At 41.1% G+C, this 20,946-nt stretch overlaps 1 protein-coding gene across 4 annotated transcripts in view; it reads left to right on the top strand.

Annotated features, from left to right (window-relative positions):
• Positions 1-20,946, top strand: part of SPOCK3 (SPARC (osteonectin), cwcv and kazal like domains proteoglycan 3) — a 405,705-nt gene that overhangs the window by 163,333 nt on the left and 221,426 nt on the right. The window lies entirely within an intron of this gene.

Here is a 20,946-nt window from a genome sequence, read left to right as displayed (position 1 = left end):
TAGGAAGGAATTTTCTCCCAGGTCAGATTGGCAGAAACCCTGGGACTTTTTGCCTTCCTCTGCAGCATGGTGCATGGGTCACTTGCAGATTTAAACTAGTGTAAATGGTGGATTCTCTGTAACTTGAAGTTTTTTAAATCATGATTTAAGGTCTTAAGTAACTCAGCCAATGGTTATGGGTGTATTGCAGGAATGTATGGGTGAAGTTCTGTGGCCACACTATGGCCAGAAGGGACCATCCTGATCATCTAAAGTCTGAGTTTGTGAGGTGGGTGGGAGATGAGAGTTGCTATGGAATGAGGAATATATGTGAGGAAGAGAGCTATATACAATAATTGAGGTAGAATGGAGGTAGGGGTTATTGTAAGGTGTTTCTAGGAGAAAATACATATCAGACTATTTTTATTGTATGCACTTACATAAACAATAGGCATACATTATTTAACTGATAGTTACAGTAACTATGACTTTTTTGATTAAATCCCAGTAGAAATTTGATCACTGTCTAATTGTTAAATTTCATTTCTTAATTCTAAAAAAATCCCCCAAAACCATAGCAAGCTATTTTTAATATGCAGTACACATACAGTAAACTCAACAAGGCAAACTGAATTTTGACTGAGTAGGGGAAAACATCATTTCTAGATTCTGCAACTTTGCATGACAAGTTTCAGCTCAAGGTGATAGCATCTGATTGAAATATAAATTCCAAACATGATTTTGCATTAGAAATACTAAGAAAAACCTTAAGTCACTAGTGAGCATCCCTATAAAAACAACTGTTTGGTTTGTTTCATAATTATTTGTAGCAAACAGTGCCACCTGATTTTAACAGGTGGGAGAGTTGATTAGATCTGCAAGGTGCCAGACAGCTTTATAATGAAAGCGGCCTTCTGTCCATGAATGCCGTGCCACCCGTTGGGCAGGCGAAGGGAGATGATTATGGGGAACAAGGAGCCATTATTTTAAACCTTTGCCTGGGGTTTCTCAAGCCTCTTTCCCCCATTTTAGCTGTGCAGGTCTTTAATGGTGACTGTATTACACACCGAAATTAGATACATATAGGGTGAAATCCTGGCCTGACTAAAGTCAGTGTGCTTTGCAGCAGCCTGCTTATTAAGTGATGCTTCTGAGAGAGTACTGCATATATAAGCTCCCAGTGATCTGTGCTGGCTGCCCCTTGCTTTCTGGGTGGATTTAAAGTGGTGGTTTTGACCTGTAAAATGCTAAATGGCTTGAGACGTGTCTGCTTGAGAGACCATCTCTCCCATTGACACACCATCATAGTAGTGATAAATGAGGGCACTCGAGCTTGATCTCCTTTGATTTAAAAGACTGGGCTCATAATAGATTGTGTTTTCTGTGAAATGTTTTCTTTTTCATCTTTGGAAATGGCTCCCCAACTTACTCCAAAATAGCCTGAGTTCATGAGACTTCTAGGCATGCTGCAAGACATCCTTTTAATTAAGCCTTAGAGGGGGAGGAGCATGATTGGGGGCTGAAATTGCCCATTGGAGAATAGGGGAGTTGGTTTTGTTTAATAAATGAATGAATTATTGGTGGCAATGTGTTTTAGAGAGAGATGTTGTGGTGATTGTTCTGTGAGTTTTGTTCATGGTTTCATCATATCATGGTTGCCTAAAACATATTTCAAATAGGCACATATATTGCATAATTTAGTCATTTAAATTTTTCCCATGGAATTTGATTTTTTTGCAATATTTGCAGACCCAACCAGTACACTCACTGAGTTTAATGGGCAGTTATTTGGGTCCTGGCTACTCATGTTCACAGAACACGTCTCTGAATTTCCAAACAGGCCCAACCCAGAGTACATTCTGGGATTATCTGTCTTGCCTTGTTTGCACTATGGCAAATTTTTGTTTCTGGAACCAGTTTTTCCTCTAAGGCAGATGAGCCTCTAGTAGTGGCCTAGTGTGTATCAACTTCAATTTGCTTTATTTGAAATGGGATTTAGATTAACAGCATTTTAAAAACAGTCCTGTTCCTAGACTGTCAAAAGTAAAGAAAACTTTTTACTTAGTTAAGTCAAGCTATCAGTTCCCTAATTCTTTGCTATAGTAAGGATCCCTAAAAAGGTATTTTCAGAACACACTGAGGCCTCGTCTACACTAAAAAGTTAGGTCGAAGGAAGCCGCCTTAATTCAACCTGTTAATGTACATGTCTACACGATCGGGTCCTTTAAGCCGAGACAATGAGCCTGGTGTGGCCACGCACTTAATTTGGAGGCTTGAGTTCGAATTAGATAAAGTCGACTTAATTTTGTAGGGTAGACAAGCACAATGCAGTGAATAGACATGTGAGTGAAGTAGAAACAATGACCATTTTCTATAGGCCATAGTCATTTCCTTGGCCTTATTGGATTAGGAATCAGCTGCACCCTTGAACCGTTAACTGCCTCCTCTATGTTGAAGCAGTTTTGTGGAGTCATCATGTGTTGAGGTTGGTCCCTCTATTTTGAAATCAAGCACATGCTTGTGGCCTAGGACAAAAGAACTTCCAGTTGTGGGAGAGCATCGAAAACAGACCAAAGGTTATCAGGATTGGACTACACTGGTGCGGTGTGAACGCTGGGATACGTTGGCTCACTTGGAAGATTTCCTGGGAGGCAGCGTGGGTTGGTGGAATCGCAGCCTTAAAGGTCAATGTAAATGCAAAGAAATGTGTTCCTTTTGGGTTGTTGCAATACCAAGGAAACTGGTTGATGTTCTTGTTTCTCCTGGGGGTAAACATAAGGAAGGACCATACCCAGACCATCACATGTGTGCCTGACTAGCTAACTGCCCCCAAGGAAGCCTGCTGTACGGAATAAGGCAGAACCAATATCATCTAGTCCCTTAAATGTAGTTTCTGATTTTTATGCTCCTAAGACCAAGGAAGCTGAAGAGCAGATCCATTTTCTTTTTAAGTAACATTTTCTTGTTTTTAACTTGAATATAGTGGCAGGGGATGACCTGCACTAATATCATTGATTTTTTTCTAACCTTTTTTTCAAGATCTGATTGTGGAGTGTGGATGTCTTAGTAGCATCAATTGGTATTAAAAAGGGCACCATTAATTCAATACCAACACAGATTCTAATGAAATCCTACCCCAACTCAGAGTGTAATTCTGGGTTCCTTAAGGTGTCAGCCTTAAATTACTCTGCCTGCAAAGGGAAACTGAGTTGCTGATCACCACTGTATTGAAAATAGATAAGCTGAGTAAAAGGGGAGCAAACTGAGTATGTCAGTCAAACAGCAGTGCTTTGAAGAGTATAGTAATATTTCAAGGGCTTAGAAACAAACTACGCCTCCTTGAGTGTTTGGGTTTGATATGTGTACAGTTTATCATATGTTGATACACCCACATCTTGAATACTGCATGCAGATGTGGTCACCCCATCTCAAAAAGAGATATTGGAATTGGAAAAGGTTTAAAAAAGGGAAATGAAAATTATTAGGGGCATGGAACAGCTTCCATACGAGGAGAGATGAATAACACTGGGACTTTTCAGCTTGGAAAAGAGACAACTAAAGTGTGTGTGGGGTGGTATGATCGAAGTCATGGAATAGAATCATAGAATATCAGGGTTGGAAGCATAGGCGTGCGCACGGGGTGTGCCTAGGCACACCCTAATGCAGGGGTGAGCAAATGACTCCACTCCCCAGCGCAGCAAGCCGCGGGGTCTGCGCTCCGGGGCCGGAGCGCCCGGTTGAACGCAGCAAGCCGCCGGCCCCTCCCCTGGAGCCATGCTGCCACGCGTGCAGCGCTCTGGGGGCTGGGGCTGCGCACTCCCGCGGGGCAGCGTTCGGCTCCGCGGTGAGGCAGAGATGCTCGCTGCTCCCCTGGAGCCATGCTGCCGTGCGCAGTGCTCTGAGGGACAGGGCTGCATGGGGAGTCAGACATGCTCCCCGTCCCCATGAGCCATGCCACTGCGCGCGCAGCGCTCTGGGGGCCGGGGCTGTGCGCTCCCGCGGGGCAGTGTTTGGCTCTGCGAGGAGGCAAGGAGCCTCATGTCATGGTAAGGGGTCCGGGGCCAGGGGGGCTGGATAAGGGCTGGGGGTAGTCAGGGGACAGGGTGGGTTGGATAGGAGGTGGGATCCTGGGGGCGGGGGATCTCTGGAGGGGGCAGTCAGGGAGTGGGGAGGGTTGGATGAGGCATGGGAGTCCTGGGGTCTCTCAGGGGGTGGGGGTGAATAGGGGGTGGGGGGGCAGTCAGGGGACAGGAAGCAAGGAAGTTCCTGGGGGGGCAGTTAGTGGGGGGGGTCCTCTGGAGGGGGTGGTCAGGGGACAAGGAGCTGGGGTGTGTGTGGTATGAGTCAGGAGTTCTGTCAGGAGGGAGGAGTGTGGAGAGGGGTTGGGGGAGGTAGGGAGTGGGGGGATTATATGGGTCGGGAGTTCTGTGGGCCTGTCAGGGGGTGGGGAGCCGTTGGATAGGCGTGGGAGTCCCGAGGGTCTGTCTGGGGTGGGGGGTGGATAAGGGTCTGGGCAGCCAGGGGACAGGTAGGGGGTAGGGTCCTAGGGGGGCAGTCAGGGGACAAGGAGCAGGGAGGCTTAGGTAGGGAGTGGAGTCCTGAGGTGCAGTTAGGGGCAGGGGTCCCAGGAGGGGGTAGTCAGGGGACAAGGAGTAGGGGGGGTTGGAGGTTCTGAGGGGGGAAGTCAGGGGGCGGGAAGTAGGAGGGAGTGGATGGGGGCGGGACTATGGCAGGGCAGGGGCGGCGCTAGGGCGGGGCTGCCTGGGTGCACATCCTAATGAAATGGGCTGCGCACGCCTATGGTTGGAGGGGACCCCAGGAGGTCATTTAGTCCAACCCCCTGCTCAAAGCAGGACCAATCCCCAATCAAATCATCCCAGCCAGGGCTTTGTCAAGCCTGACCTAAAGGTCTCTATCAATTTTTAATTCTACTACTATATGAGCAAAAATATAGCAGTCCAGTATAGGGCAACAACTATAAAGTGACATTCATTTTTCAAGGATAATGGAAAATCCATGAAATGAACCCTGGACTTGCATTTGGATTCATCTACCAAGGATGACTGGTGTGGAGAAAGCAAATAAGAAAGTGTTATTTACTCCTTCTCATAACACAAGAACTAGGGGTCACCAAATTAAATTAGTAGGCAGCAGATTTAAAACAAACAAAAGGAAGTATTTCTTCACGCAACAGATAGTCAACTTGTGGAACTCTTTGTCAGAGGAGTTGTGAAGGCCAATACTATAACAGTTCAAAAGGGAGTTAAATAGATTAATGTAAGATAGGTCCATCAATGGCTATTAGCCAGGATGGGCAGGGATGGTGTCCCTAGCCTCTGTTGCCAGAAGCTGGGAATGGGCGATAGGATGGATCACTTGATGATTACCTGTTCTGTTCATTCCCTCCGAAGCACCTGGCATTTGTCATTGTTGGAAGACAGGATACTGGGCTAGATGGACTGCCCCAGTGTGGCTGTTCTTTTGTTCTTAGGTTATTCAGTTTCAGATTTGCTTGATCAGACCCCGGGACTCCCATGCCCCATCCAACTCCTTCCGCCCCCCCCCCCCTGCTCCCTGACTGCCCCCTTCAGAGACACCCCCCCCCCCGCCCCCAGGATCCCACCTTGTTTCTCTCTCAGAACTGCAATATGGTCAATCTACAAAGAGCATTTATGGGCCACTGGACTGACTTTTGAACTAAAACCATATTATCCTAACACTCCTTAGGTAGTGAATATTTTAATTGCTGTACCTGCACATCTCTGCTTGCTGTTACAATCTGTTACTCAATTAAAAAATAACCTTAAAAGGGGAACTGCATCTTCCTCAGTGTGGCATGTGAGTTGCATGCTTACAACAATTCTTTTATCCCCATCATACTGTGTGATCTGTAATTGAAAGAACAACAAATGGCATTAGCTGGGGAAGACACTTTTAATAAGTAACAGTGCTCCAACACTAGCTTTAACAGATTAATGAAGAGAAAATTGCTTAAATATGAAAAAAAATATTGTATATAGATTCAGGGGATATTTTTACCTGCCAATACACCACTTTTCAATTTCCCTATGGCAACCCTGTTACATTCTTTGTCTGGTAATTAACTTGGGAAGTAAATGCCCAATCTGAATTTTCACTGATATTGGGTCAGGGAGTCTGTCGAAAGAAGCATATTTTTCTTAAGAACTAGTTAGAAGAGTTTTCTGTACTCTTGTCGTATTGTGATTGAGCACACGTTTCCAATTAACTAGCTACTTCTACATTATTATTTTTCTAAAGTGAAAGTGACAATACTAGTGAATAGATCCAGGAATAATAGACCGGTAAAGTACAAGCTTCCTAAAAAAACCCTGCCATATAATCTGTGTTGTGGGAATGAACTTTCCTCTGACTTTCTTGTGAATTCTGGTGGTGGGTGTCTTGTGTTGAAAAAATGTTTACAAGAGGATGAATGATACTATACAATTCTTTTAAATGTGCTCTTTTTAATTTGAATTCAGCTCTTCAGATGTGAGAGGCTACTGCATTTGACCCTCTAATCTCATATTGTGTTGGAACAGCCACTCAAGCTATAAAGATATGGAAGTCTTCTAAATGTCTTTTTTGTTTAAAAGTGAATTTAATAGTCATGAAAGGTGTCAAAAGTTGATGTCTCCTATGGATCCCTGTATGTATCAATAGAACAAGTACAGCAGCAGTGGTAGCAGCACAACTTTTCCCCCTACTGTCACATGCAGGTGGAGAGACTTTACAGCAGAAGACTTTTAAGTCTTTGTAACAGGAAAACGCTTTTCTGCTGTGTTTAGTAGAGTGCCTAGAGCAACAAGGATTGGGTTTCCAGGCAATCACATACTATAAATAATAATAACCTTGCTTTGTAGGGGTGAAGAAGGGAGAGAACTAGGGAAGATTATGTGCTGTACATCATAACTTGAAATTTATCATTTCATAAAATATTTTGATACTATGATGCAATACAAAAGTTTTGATGGATTAAATATGACTAAACCCTGTTTTGAAGGTGTGATAAAGTAAGTCATTTCCATGATCTTTGAGTGTTTGGCTGACAATGCCAAAAAAAGTGTATATTGGGTTGTTTTTTGTGACCTGGGTGTGGACTCAGGATCTAGACTGACACAATCATTTTATTTCAGCCAGACTTATCAAAAAAAACATCATCCATTGATTTGGGTTATATTCAAACCTGTGACCGAGATTTCTCACCAACCCTGAGTCATCCAATCCCCTCTATGCATTTTACATTTGCAGGAAAAAAGTCTTAAAATGGAGACTTAAAGCAACATATTGAGAGGCCTCCATAACAGGAATATGACAAGAAGACTAGTGCTGTATTACTCCAATTGTGTATCATTTTAGAGCTTGGTTTATTTAAAGAGTTATATAAAATAAAATGTAATCATTAATTTATCAACTCAGTAGCCATACTTATACACTTTTGTGGAAGTTATTCAATGTTTTTAACTTTACACAAATATCTACTATTTTAGGCAATAACTAGGGATCAGAATCTACTAGTATGGAGTCCTGCACTCTATAGAGTGTTTTTAAAGTGATTGGGATTCCATACAGGCTCAGTTATCTGCACTAGCAGATCTTGTTGCAGAATTGGGACCTAGTAACATGATTTCCTTGATTTTTGTCACAGGACAAGAGCTTGCTCCTTAAGCAAGGTCATCCTGTAAAGTGCACAGAACTTTTTCCATAACAGGAAATAAGGATACTCAGCAATTTATAAGTCCAATCCTGAAGTTTTTAAAATCTAGGAACAAACCTATAATAAGGGACCAATACGTCTCCCCTTGAAGACAATGGTCAAGCTCAACCCAAGGTAAGGTTCAACCCAACAAGTTCTCACATGACAATTTATAATATTGCTACAACACTGATCAACCTGACCTTAAGAACAGGAAAACAATTCCTTGAGGGCAAGAACTGAGTCTCCTCAATTTCATATGTTTGTAGCCAATGTCAGTGCTTCATTTTTGGATTTTATTCACTTCAACTTTATTTGGCTTTTTCAGAGGCTAATCTGTATTTTTTTTTATAAAATAATGTAGTAAATAAGCAAGATGCTACATTATAAAAATAACTATTCTTGAACTCAGTTGTGGGTCAGATACATTTTTCTATTAAAACAATGGATATTAGGTGTTTTTAGTGTTTTTATAAAAATATGCTTTCCCTGAAACATTGAATGGTAACTTGCCTTTAACTTGTACATTTAAGGCAAATGAAAGTACTATAATATTTCTATATTTTCAACTATTTTTATAAAATCTTAAAAAAACAAAAATAAAACTATGTAATTTTGTTAATATATGTAATTCTGATTACTTTAATTTTATATTTCTTGTTCTGGACTGAAGTTATAAATGTCATACAGTGATTATATCACGTGTAATTGCAATCACAACTTTTTTGTATCGTTTTTTCCTTTCTTGATTTAACATAATATTCATCGGTCTTGTGCAAATATTGCGATTACAATTTGTTTGGCATGGGTGGGGGAGATAATGTCATATCCCTTCACTCCTTTTAAAATTAAAAAAAAAAATACTACATGCCTTCCTGTCTGACATAACTTAGATTATTCCATTTTTATGTCCTAATTTAATTTGTTTCTAATTTCAAGCCGGTTTAATAGTTTTTCAAACAAAAATAAAACAACTGAAAAGCTTATTTACTTCAGGAGAATAACTCATATGGTTAAATGCATTTCTGGATTGATGCCAGAATGCTCAGCATGTGGCCCTTTCGAGACACACTTCTTTATCCTGCAAAGAACAAAGGTTTGCAGAATCAGGGCTAAGTACTCAGAACAGGACAGCTTAAGAACATGAGTGTGTTCTGTTCTGTTAATATTGTAGGTTTTAGGTTCCAATTCAGCAAAACAACTTAAGGACATGCTTAACTTTAAGTACATTCTTAAATGCTTTGCTTAGTTGCGGCACAAGACTGTATTGTATCGATTTTTTTTTTTAAATCTGTCTCCTTTAAGAAGAAATAGTTGCATATTTATCTTGTATATGGGAACTGTTGAATTTTAAAAGGAAAAATGTAAGAATTTACACTCTAATCTACTTATTTCCTTTTGATGTTTTGAAGAAAAACTTTTATTGTTTAGATGTTAATATTTAGTGAATTGGCCAGTGGGTAAGTTAAGTTGCTAATTTTTCATAATGTTTTAAACTGAACTGAAAGATCTGCTAATCTCCAAGAAAAAAAACTCTCGTGTATGCAGGTTTCAAAGAGATTTCTGTTAGATTGATGCACTGATGTCAGAGACTTTGTGGGGTGAATGATTATCTGTTTAAATTGGATATTTTTATTTTTTTCTTTCCAATAAATTTTAGGTTTTATTTTAAGTGATGGCCTGTGATATGAGGCAACCTTTAATACTTCTGTTAAGATCGAGAATGAGTGTTCAAAAAACAGTGTAAAGTTTTCTGTTAGAAAATTAAAAAAAAAACCTGAAAATAAACCACAAAACCCCCAACAAAACACAAGTATTGTAGAATAATAAGGTTGATGCTTTCATTGATTTGCATTGACTTTGGTGGAAGCAAATACAATGATAGCAATAACGGGCACTTAGGGAGTAAACTGAATACACCCTAGGTGACGGCAAGTAGTAGAGATAGGGATGGGATGCACTGTGTGTTGAAATGCTATAATTTGCAGAGTTTAAAATAGCTAAGGATTAATAGATGTTTCCATTACAAACCTAGATATTTTGAGTTGAATACGTTGGCAGCTCCACTTAGGTTAAGGCTCAAGATTGGTGACATGTTGTCAGTTGGTATTTTTATTTTATTATTTTACATCTCACTTTCACCCCACATTCTCTTTTAGGCCCTGATCTTGCTATTTGTTGCAAATGGGGAGACTACTGTGCCTTAATGGAGCCCACTGACTTCATTTACAATTACATATTTATAATGCTTTTCCATCAGCTCCTATATTGCAAAATGTAGGTTAGGGTAGAAGTTTTAGGTTGGCTTAGGTTCCCTTTCCACTGAGAAAAATGACCGGCGTGCTATATACAAATTATAGATCCATATTCTGTCTGAGTATGGAAGCTTATGCATATTAAAGCCACTTCTACAGAGCACCTATGCACATAAAAATGGGTGCATATACTGTCAATTTTGCAGCGTATATGTGTGTCCACATTCTGCTGGAAACAAGCAATATAACTGGACATTTATGAATTCAGTTCCTGCTAAGAGCAGGATAGATTTGATTTAAATCATGATTGAAATCACTAGTCAGGAAGAATCAATTTAATCATGGATTTCTACATAAAAGTGCATTCTTGTTGGTTGTTATAACGTCAATACATATTCTTCACAACTCAGAGCTAGATGTAGGTTTCATTTTTAGGAGGTACACGCTATGCAGATTAGTTTTACAGCTATATCAGAAAATGAATGATTGTTTGGTTATTTCATTTACTAAAGGTAATTGAAGCAGATAGTTCACTATTCGTGACTTCATAAATATCTCCAGTTCAACAGGTTAATCATTAATATTTGGAGGATTTTCTTGCCAGGCTGTATTAGGAGAACATCACCAGACAGATATTTAAATTTTTATTTAACTAAAACAACATTAGGTATTCTGGATTTTTTTCTTCAACAGCAAACATAATATTTTAACAAAACAAACATGAGTTAGTTAAACATTCAACTTGTTTTTAAAATCAGGTTCGTTTTTGATAAAATAGTTAAATGAAATATTAACAAAAAAAATCTGTCAGCCAAGTCAAAATGAGAAACTTAAAATATTGGCTTCTGCATCTAGCTCAGTTGTCTTCACCTTCATTTTCCTGTTTGTTCATAATCTGGAAAAGAAAAACAAGCTTTCCTGCTTTTTCAGGTCCCAAATGATTTCTCAGTTTGGGATGAATTAGTCCAAAGGAAGAAAATATTCTTTCTACACCGGCAGAAGAAGCTACACCTGTTAAAAGTGAGATTATCACTTCAACAATCTCTGAATCCAAGTGTTTAAGTGACTTCCACCAGTTCACTGGTGTGACTTTCTTTAAAACATCATCAGCAAACATGTATTTCTTGAATGGTTCACCCTTAGCTCTGAAGTTTATTATAGTTGGCATTATGGCTTCCTCGCCGTGTATAGCAAAGAGACATGCCCCACCCAGGTTTTGTACCTTTATGTGCATTCCTGGCGGTGTGGGGGTGAGTTGCTGCTGCAAAGCTGACCACTGAGCACCATTTTTACAGCAGTTTTTGACCTTCCTTTCCCCCCCCCCCGCCCCCTCACAAAGCAGAGCTGCCCTTCTTTGGGTAAGCACCAGACAAAATCTGCCCCACTTTAGTTGTGGTGCAGTCATTATGGAGGGATGGTGGCTACGACATGGACATCCACCAATCTCCTCCTCTTCAGCAGTTAAGGTTTGACCCTGGTACCGAGTATGGAGAATATTTGCAAGAAAATGAGCTGGAGATAGTGCTTGTCCTATTCGTTTTTTTAATGCTTGTAATTTAACTCTGTCATTGCCTATTTCTCTTTTTAAGATCTCACTCAGTTCCTTCCAAATTTCAACAGCGTCAGCAATAAAACAGCTATTTCCCTGCATTTTGTTCCAGGCTATGGAAATAGGCTTCAGGGTACTCAGCATGTGTTCAACATTTCTGTTAAGCCCAATGTTGAGAACTTTGGCTGTGACAGTGTGTAGTGAGTCGGTGTGGCTCCCCTCCCGCCCAGAAGAGGGAGCACCCTTGCAGGCACCGGAGTGGGCGGAGCCACTGCCGCCTGTTCCCGCCCCCTGGAAGTCAAGGGGCGGGACAGGAAGTATAAAGGCCGGCCGCCAGAGCTCAGTCAGCCGCCAGCCACCACAGGGAGCAGACGTGCGGCCGGGAGCTCCCGGCCGAGAGACCTCCGAGGCCAGGGCCCTAACTGGCTGGAGCTACCCCGGGCCCACTACGAGGAGGAGCCGCCGGAGCCCGTCCGCTCCCGTCGCTGGGAGGAACCCTTGGAACCCCCCCACACTAACCCTGAAGGCGAGACCGCACCAGAACCCCTCCGCCCCTGCTGTTACCCGGAGGAGCCACCTGAGTGCAACTGGCCTGATTTCCCGACGGAGCTGCCGGACCTGCCACCAAGCCCTGGCCGAGAGGAGCCCATGCAGCTGGACTGGCCCGAGCCCGGTGCCACGAACGAGGTAGGCCCTGAGGGGGAACCTGGAAGTAGCCCGGGGATAGCCGACCCCGGTCAGGCTGCAGACGAATGTGAGCCAATGTCAGTGTGTTTCGGGCAGGATACCCCACTGACCAGCAGCGGTAGGAACCGGTGCTAGGGCCCCGGGCTGGAACGTAGTGGAGTGGGTGGGCCTGCGTTCCCCCCTGCCACCCCGCTCATGGGTGGCAGGCTTCCCCCTCACCCAACGCTCAGCCGTAGGAGCCTGGGCGTACCCCAGCTGTTTGCTCGCTCAGCCCCTGCACCAGAGGGCCTGAGCCCCGAACTAACTGTTGTCTGCTCAGCCCCTGCGCCAGCGGGCCTGAGCCCTGAACTCACGGTCGCGTGCTCAGCCCCTGTCTGAGGGCCTGAGCCCTGAGCTAGCTGTCGGTTTTGCTCCGCCCCTGCACCGGAGGACAGGAGCTTCTGAACTAACTGGCTGTTTACTTCCAGCAGTAGTGAGTTGATGTGGCTCCCCTCCCACCCAGGAGGGTCGAGCCCCGGCACGGACCTATTACACAGTGCCATCTATTTTTTCACAATTTTGTTCACAAACTCAGATTAGGATAGTTCTTGCTATAGTGCTCAAAACAGTCCACTACTGAATTCCATTGCACGTCTTGTGGGAGAGTTAGCTTGGTTCCTCCCACTTTTTTCAGAGCAGCTGCTGCTGAGTGGTTGTTATGGGAGTATTTTGCAATTTCAACAAGATTAGCCTTGATTGCTGGAACACTGAAGTCTTTGGCCAGGAGGTGCATCAAATGAGCACTGCAACCGTATGTTATTAGCTTGGGACTCTCTTCTAAATAATTTATTCTGCAAATGTATCCAAGAAGATCCAAGAAGCTACATACTGGACACTTGAATTTATTCCCCACAGTGTGTTATAGCTTTTACTGCTACTTCTTGTAAGTATTCTGCTGTGTGTGCATTTCCTGATATATCAATTGTTTCTGTAAGGAAGACATTCTCTTCTTCTGTTGTCACACAAGCACATACAATAGGATCATTGTGGACATTGCTCCACATCAAGATTCAGGTTAACAATTTCACCCTCTAGATATTTTGCACACTGCTCTATTTCTCTTTCATACACTTTATCCATCAATTTGCTTGCGACATCTGCTCTGTTGGGTGGACTGTATCCTGATCTTAATGACTGAGAACCCACACTTCATTAACATGGTTCAATCAAACGGAAGGGAGAAATTGTTGCATAACAAACAGGGCAATTTTTTCATCAATTACCTCTATTTGTAATCTGCTGTTTCTTATCATAAACTTATCTATGGTTGTTTCTGGATGATGGAGATTTTTTTTTCTTTTTGCTACATGTGATATACTGTGGCTATGTGACTGAAACAGTATCATTGCCAGATAACTCTGAAAGTATAGAAAATGATGATCTTAACGATGGATAGTCTTCAGAATCCTGTATGTTGAGGATGGATTCTCCTAAACAAAATAAATCAATGCAGTTATTAAATTATTTTTACCATACTGCTCATTTAGTATTACTCATTGCATTCACTGACACTCAGTACTACTTTAAAGGTGAAATTGTAAAAGGAAGATCTGCCTATTTCAGCTATTTATTTTTTTATCACAACTGCATCTAAAATTCTAGCACCATAGAGTAACAACTATATTTTTTTGCTCAAACATGAGAATTCAAGAATAGTCCTGAAAGAAGACAGAAAGAGTTTACCAACCTGATCCTGCACGTTCAGACATGTTGCTTTCATCATCTTCAATGCAGCTTCCTCCTGAGAAGGAACACTGATGTTGTTTCATTCAGGCAAACAGGCCTTGCATTTCTTTGCTGCACTGTTTGCATTTTGCATGCATGCCCGTCTTACCCATAGGTAGGGGAAATTCTTTAAAATATTCCCAAACTGGGTCTCTTTTATGGCCTGCTGCCATTAGAGGTTTTCCCTTCTTGTGAGAGAATGGAATGGTAATCTCAAACCAATGAAGGCTACACTCAGAAAGACAGAGTTCTAGAATATGCTGCTCAAACAGTTTCAATTTGGTTTCTACTGCCTGTCCCTCCCTTCTCACATTAATCTCCAGACTTCTCCTTGTCCAGATCTATTCCCCCCCAAACAAGCTTCTATTCATTCAACTTTTTGAAACTTTGCACTTTTAGAGAGGTAAGGGATTGACTCTGTGTACACAAATTTGCAGAGGGACAATAGGGTTGAGGTCTGATTTCTCACCTTTATTTATTTATTTATTTATTTAAAAACATTTTTGCTGTTAACAAGCATGTTATCTCTGGAGACACAAATCCACAGTTTGAGAACTGCAAAACTATGCATCTCTGATGGTATCTTCTAGACTGAGCACTGAGTAGATAGAAAGATTAACCTAAATAATCGATACCGAAGTCCCTAGAACCCCATAAGATTGGGGAGCTCCTAGCAGCAAGGGGGAGATCAGATTTCACAAAGAAGGGCTTATTTCATGGTCCGTGACACATTTTTCATGTCTGTGAAATTAGTAGGGCCCTATTGATAATATATTTTACATACATGTGCTCAATGAATTCAAACAATAGGTGAACACTGAAAAGATGCATCTGACAATAGAATTAAATGAGAATTTTAAGAATATTTTATCACATCAATTTGAGTAATATGTAATGCCCTGAAATACACCCAAATGTTAGGGTGATGCATGTGGCATAATTGCCTAGATATGAGGAATTCTGTTGGCATCAATAGGAATACCATAAAAACACAGTGTTACGAACTGACCTGTAAACCACACACCTCATTTGGAACCGGAAGAACACAATCAGGGAGCAGGAAAGCCAAAAAAAAAAAAAAGCAAGTACAGTACTGTTAAATGTAAAATACTAAAAAAGGAAAGCAGCATTTTTTTTGTTCTGCATAGTAAAGTTTCAAAACAATTATTAAGTCAGTGTTCAGTTGTAAACTTTTGTTTTGTTCAGGGTTACGAACATTTCAGCCTTATTAACAACCTCCATTCCCGAGGTGTTCGTAATCTGAGGTTCTACTGTAGCGGAATATAAACATCAATGTGTTGTGATAATCTTGATCTTTTGAAATAATGTATTATAATTAGCATTTCACCTATCTGATTCTGTTCCTTAAAACAACTAATAATGTTACTTCAGGAAAGAGTTGGTCCCAGAAGCACTTTTTTTTTTTAAGCTTTTTTAGTTTGGGAATTCAATCATTAGAAACATAGATTGCTGGGTGTGCGATGATTGAGAGAACCGCATGGTGACTTGCCTGCCTGGTGCGAAGGCTGCAGATCTCTCAAGATATCTAGATAGACTTATGTGTAGTACTGGGGAGGAGCTGGTGGTCCTGGTACATGTAGGTACCAATGACATAGGGAAGGATAGGAGAGGCAAATTTAGGCTGCTAGGTAAGAGATTGAAGTCCAGGACCTCCATGGTAGCATTCTCTGAAATGCTTCCAGTTCCACGCGCAGGGCCCATTAGATGGGCAGAACTGCATGTTCTTAATGGGTGGATGAGACGATGGTGTAGGGAGGTGGCTTTTAGATTAGGAACTGGGAAAACTTTTGGGAAAGGGGGAGCCTATACAGGAAAGATGGGCTCCACCTAAACCAAAGTGGAACCAAATTGCTAGCACTTAAAATTAAAAAGGTTGTATAGCAGCTTTTAAACTAAGGGCTGGGTGAGGAGGAGTACGTGGTTCATACTGTGACATCCCATAAGGGAGGATCTATTAATGGAGATTCTCTATGTCCTAGTAAGGAGGAGAGGATGACAGATGAGAAAATACAGGTAGGAACAGATGAAAAAAACAGGTAAATGAAAGAGTCTCATTCAATTACATCATGTAATGGCAGACCGCTTAAAAGGGACAAGTTTTTAAAGTGCTTATATACCATGCTAGAAGTCTAAATAATAAGATGGGTGAACTAGATTGCCTGGTTTTAAATGAAGATAGTGATATAATAGGTATCACAGAAACATGGTGGAATGAGGATAATCAATGGGAGACAGTAATACCAGGGTACAAAATATATTGGAAGGACAGAACAGGTCGTGCTGGTGGGGGAGTGGCACTACCTGTGAAAGATAGCATAGAATCAAATGAAGTAAAAATCTTAAATGAACCAAACTGTACCATAGAATCTCTATGGATAGTAATTCCATGCTCTAATAATAAGAATATAGCAGTAGGGATATATTACCGACCACCTGACCAGGATGGTGAGAGTGACCGAAATGCTCACAGAGATTAGAGAGACTATTACAATAAAAAACTCAATGGGGGGATTTCAACTATTCACATATTGACTGGGTACATGTCACCTCAGAATGGGATGCAGAGAAAGTTTCTTGACCCGTTTAAATGACTGCTTTTTGGAGCAACTAGTCCTGGAACCTACAAGAGGAGAGAGAATTCTTGATTTTAGTTCTAAGCAGAGTACAGGATCTGGTCCAAGAGTTGAATATCGCTGGACTGGTTGGTAATAGTAATCATAATATAATTAAATTTAACATCCCTGTGGTGGGGGAAACACCACAGCAGCGCCCCACACGGTAGCATTTAATTTCAGAAAGGGGAACTACACAAAAATGAGGAGGTTAATTAAACAGAAATTAAAAGGTACAGCACCAAAAGTGAAATTAAATTATTTTTAATTAAATTAAAATTCTTGTGTGACAGTTTGACTTACCACTGCAGCACCTCTTCTGGTGGTGTCTTGCCCATTGTCACCTCTGTTTCAGGACCCACATCACTCCCAGGACTGCGGCATCCTCTTCAGTTACACTGCCCTCCGGCTGTGCCAGATTCTATGTTCCCCCTTTTCTGGGGGGACCTGCAATCTACTGTCCGGCCACCCTCTTCAGTGGCAAATAGCAGCTTCCCACGTGGCTCCAGCACCCTCTTGCAACGGGGCCTCAGTCTGTAGATCTCTGCAGCCTGCCAGTAGCTGCCTTTAGCTCTCTGGGTCTCACCCTGCAGCACTGCTCTGTCCAGGGTGCTTGCTGATCTCCATCTGCAAGGCGGCCAGTCCTCCTCCTTTCTCAAGCTCCAGGGAGTGATTGACTCTGCTCTGTTCTGCAGCCCTTCTTATCTGGCCAGCCCAACCCTGATTGGCTACTCCTATAAGTTCTTCTGTGATTGGCTGCCTCCTGCGCAGCCTCCCTAGGACTGCTTTTAACCCCTTTTCTGCCATACCCTGCAAGCTGAATGGAAACTTTTTAAAGACACCATAACAGAGGTTCAACTTAAATGTATACCCCATAGTAAAAGAACCAAAAAAAAAAGCCACCGTGGCTAAACAACAAAGTAAAAGAAGCAGTGAGAGACAAAAAGGTATCCTTTAAAAAGTGGAAGTTAAATCCTAGTGAGGAAAATAGAAAGGGGCATAAACGCTGGCAAATGAAATGTAAAAAATATAATTAAGAAGGCCAAAAAAGAATTTGAAGAACAGCTAGCTAAAGACTCAAAGTTATAGCAAAAAAAAAATTAAGTGCATCAGAAGCAGGAAGCCTGCTAATCAACCGGTGGGGCCACTCAATGGTCGAGATGCTAAAGGAGCACTCAAGGACAATAAGGCCATTGTAGAGAAACTAAAATCAAATGTGAAATTGCAGAACTGCTAACTGTAGTCTGTAACCTGTCATTTAAATTAGCTTCTGTGCCAAATGACTGGAAGATAGCTAATGTGATGCCAATTTTTAAAAAGGGCTCCAGAGGTGATCCTGGCAATTACAGGCCGATGAGCCTGACTTCAGTACCGGGCAAATTGGTTGAAACTATAGTAAAGAATAAAATTGTCAGACACATAGATGAACATAATTTTTTGGGGAAGAGTCTATATGATTTTAAGGGAAATCATGCCTCACCAATCTATTAGATTTCTTTGAGGGCGTCAACGAGCATGTGGAAAAGTGGAATCCAGTGACTATAGTGTACTTAGATTTTCAGAAAGCCTTTGACAAGGTCCCTCATCAAAGGCTCTTAATTAAATAAGCTGTCATGGGATAAGAGGGAGGGTCCTCTCATGGATTGGTAACTGGTTAAAAGATAGGAAACAAAGGGTAGCAATAAATGGTCACTTTTCAGAATGGAGAGAGGTAAATAGTGGTGTCCCCCAGGGGTCTATATTGGGCTCAATCCTATTTGCCCTTTTTTCCAGATCATTTATGAATATGTTAAATAGTGAGGTTGCAAAATTTGCAGATGATACAAAACTACTCAAGATAAGTCCCAGGCAGACTGCGAACTAAGAGCTACGAAAAGATCTCTCAAAACTGGATGACTGGGAAACAAAATGGCAGATGAAATTCAATGTTGATAAATGTAAAGTAATGCACATTGAAAGCATAATCCCAACTATACATATAAAATGATGGGGTCTGAATTAGCTGAAAGATATCTTGGAGTCATTGTGGATAGTTCTCTGAAAACATCCACTCAATGTGCAGCAACAATCAAAAAAGCAAACAGAATGTTGGGAATCATTAAAAAAGGGATAGATAATAAGACAGAAAATATGATATTGCTTCTATATAAATCCATGGTATGCCCACATCTTGAATACTGCGTGCATGTCAAAAAAGATATATTGGAATTGGAAAAGGTTCAGAAAAGGGCAACACAAACTATTAGGGGTATGGAACGGCTTCCATATGAGGAGAGAGTAATAAGACTGGGACTTTTCAGCTTGGAAAAGAGACGACTCGGGGGATATGATAGAGATCTATAAAATCATGACTGGTGTGGAGAAAGTAAATAAGGAAGTGTTATCTACTCCTTTTCATAACACAAGAACTAGGGGTCACCAAATGAAATTAATAGGAAGCAGGTTTAAAGCAAACAAAAAGAAGTATTTCTTCACACAACAGGCAGTCAACCTGTGGAACTCTTTGTCAGAGGAGTTGTGAAGGCCAAGACTATAACAGGGTTCAAAAAAGAACTAGAGAAGTTCATGGAGGATAAGTCCATCAATGGCTATTAGCCAGCATGGGCAGGGATGGTATCCCTAACCTCTGTTTGCCAGAATCTGGGAATGGGCAATGGGTTGGCTCACTTGGTGATTACCTATTCTGTTTTCTCCCTCTAGGGCAGCTGGCATTGGTCAGTGTGGAAGACAGGATACTGGGCTAGATGGACCTTTTGTCTGACCCAGTATGGCTGTTCTTATGTTCTTAAAAAGCAAAGCATGGAGGACATGAGGGAGGTGTGTTTCTAACACAAATACTGGGAGCTATTCTTTTGATATATTTAGTTTGATAAAGGAATAGCTTTTTCCTTTCTATTCACCTAAACACATTTTTTTTTTTTTTTTTACACTTTGGGAAAAAAACAATTTGAATATTTCAGTATCTTATTCTGCCCCTAACAGGCATTTTGCATTTGGATTAAACCTGATAGTATAAATGAAGAGCTGTCAAAGCTGAAATCATATTGATAAAATTGATATGCTGTAAGTGATATCCTTTAGCAAGTTCAAAAAATCAAAACCAACAGTTATTCTAGATTTAATGTTACAAATAACAAGTGATTACACCTACTGGTGAATCATTAACTGCATACTGGTGAATCATTAACACCAAAATTTCGTCACCAAAATAATATAAAGATCCGCAATTTTACTACTTTGTGGTAAACTTTTATTTATTGTGATTTGATTGTTATGTCTTAGTAGATTTTAAACTACGTGGTAGATGCAGACAACTAATTTAAGCTTTGAACACTATCATATGCATTATATTTTATTTTCTGCTATCTCTTATTCAGTGAAAATGGAGCTTAATTTTACTTATTATTTATAAGAAGTCTCAAGTCTGTGCATTAGCTTTAAACTTGTATGTAATTTTAAAAGTTGAAGTGTATTACAATTTTGGTCACAAAGTGCTAGAAATTGTCCTAGAAAGGAGGATTTAACAGGGTGGTCCCCTGCAATTCCTTGACAACCTCAGTCACAGACCACAACCGCTCCACATCTTCTTAACCATCACCATTGTTAATTATATGTTATATTTACAATCAGTGGCCTGCTTCCCGACTTGCTTTTGGGGAAGAAGGGAAGCAGCAGGAAGTGTTGCTGCCAGTTCTGGCTACTTATGCCTTCCTTTAGGTTCACTACTCTCCTCCCAGCGCTTCCTTCCAATATGTTTATATAGCCCTAGCTGCTGGGGATACTTCCTCCCAATTAGCCCCTCAGCAGTATCACCACTCAGTTAATCGGTCTCCTCTGCTAACTGCCTCCTTTCAGTCAGAGCTCAATTAATATAAAATGGGGGATTTGAGTGAGAGGGTGCTGAGTTAGCTCCTTAGTCAGAACACCTGTTACAAAGGCATCTTCACATTTTTCTAGTTCTACTGTATAATAAAAACTAGTGATGATTTATAATTATTTTTTTCCAAATACAACAAATATACCAAAATACCAGATTCATCATTATACACAACGTAAATAGAGTATCAGAGGGGTAGCCGTGTTAGTCTGAATCTGTAAAAAGCAACAGAGGGTCCTGTGGCACCTTTGAGACTAACAGAAGTACTGGGAGCATAAGCTTTCGTGGGTAAGAACCTCACTTCTTCAGATGCAAGACGTAAATAGAGTTAGGATAAACTGAGGGGACGGGAAGTGATATACCTATCTTCGGGGTCTACACTGATCATAGACCCCTCTCTCTCTATATATATATATCTATATCTATAAAAAAAACAAAAATCATCCCAAATTGCTTTGAATTTTCCAGGCATTCCTTTTCTGGAACGC

The sequence above is a fragment of the Chrysemys picta genome, chromosome 5, assembly GCF_011386835.1.
Source record: "Chrysemys picta bellii isolate R12L10 chromosome 5, ASM1138683v2, whole genome shotgun sequence".
In the NCBI taxonomy this organism is placed as follows: domain Eukaryota; kingdom Metazoa; phylum Chordata; order Testudines; family Emydidae; genus Chrysemys; species Chrysemys picta.
This window is presented reverse-complemented; position numbering and strand designations above follow the sequence as displayed.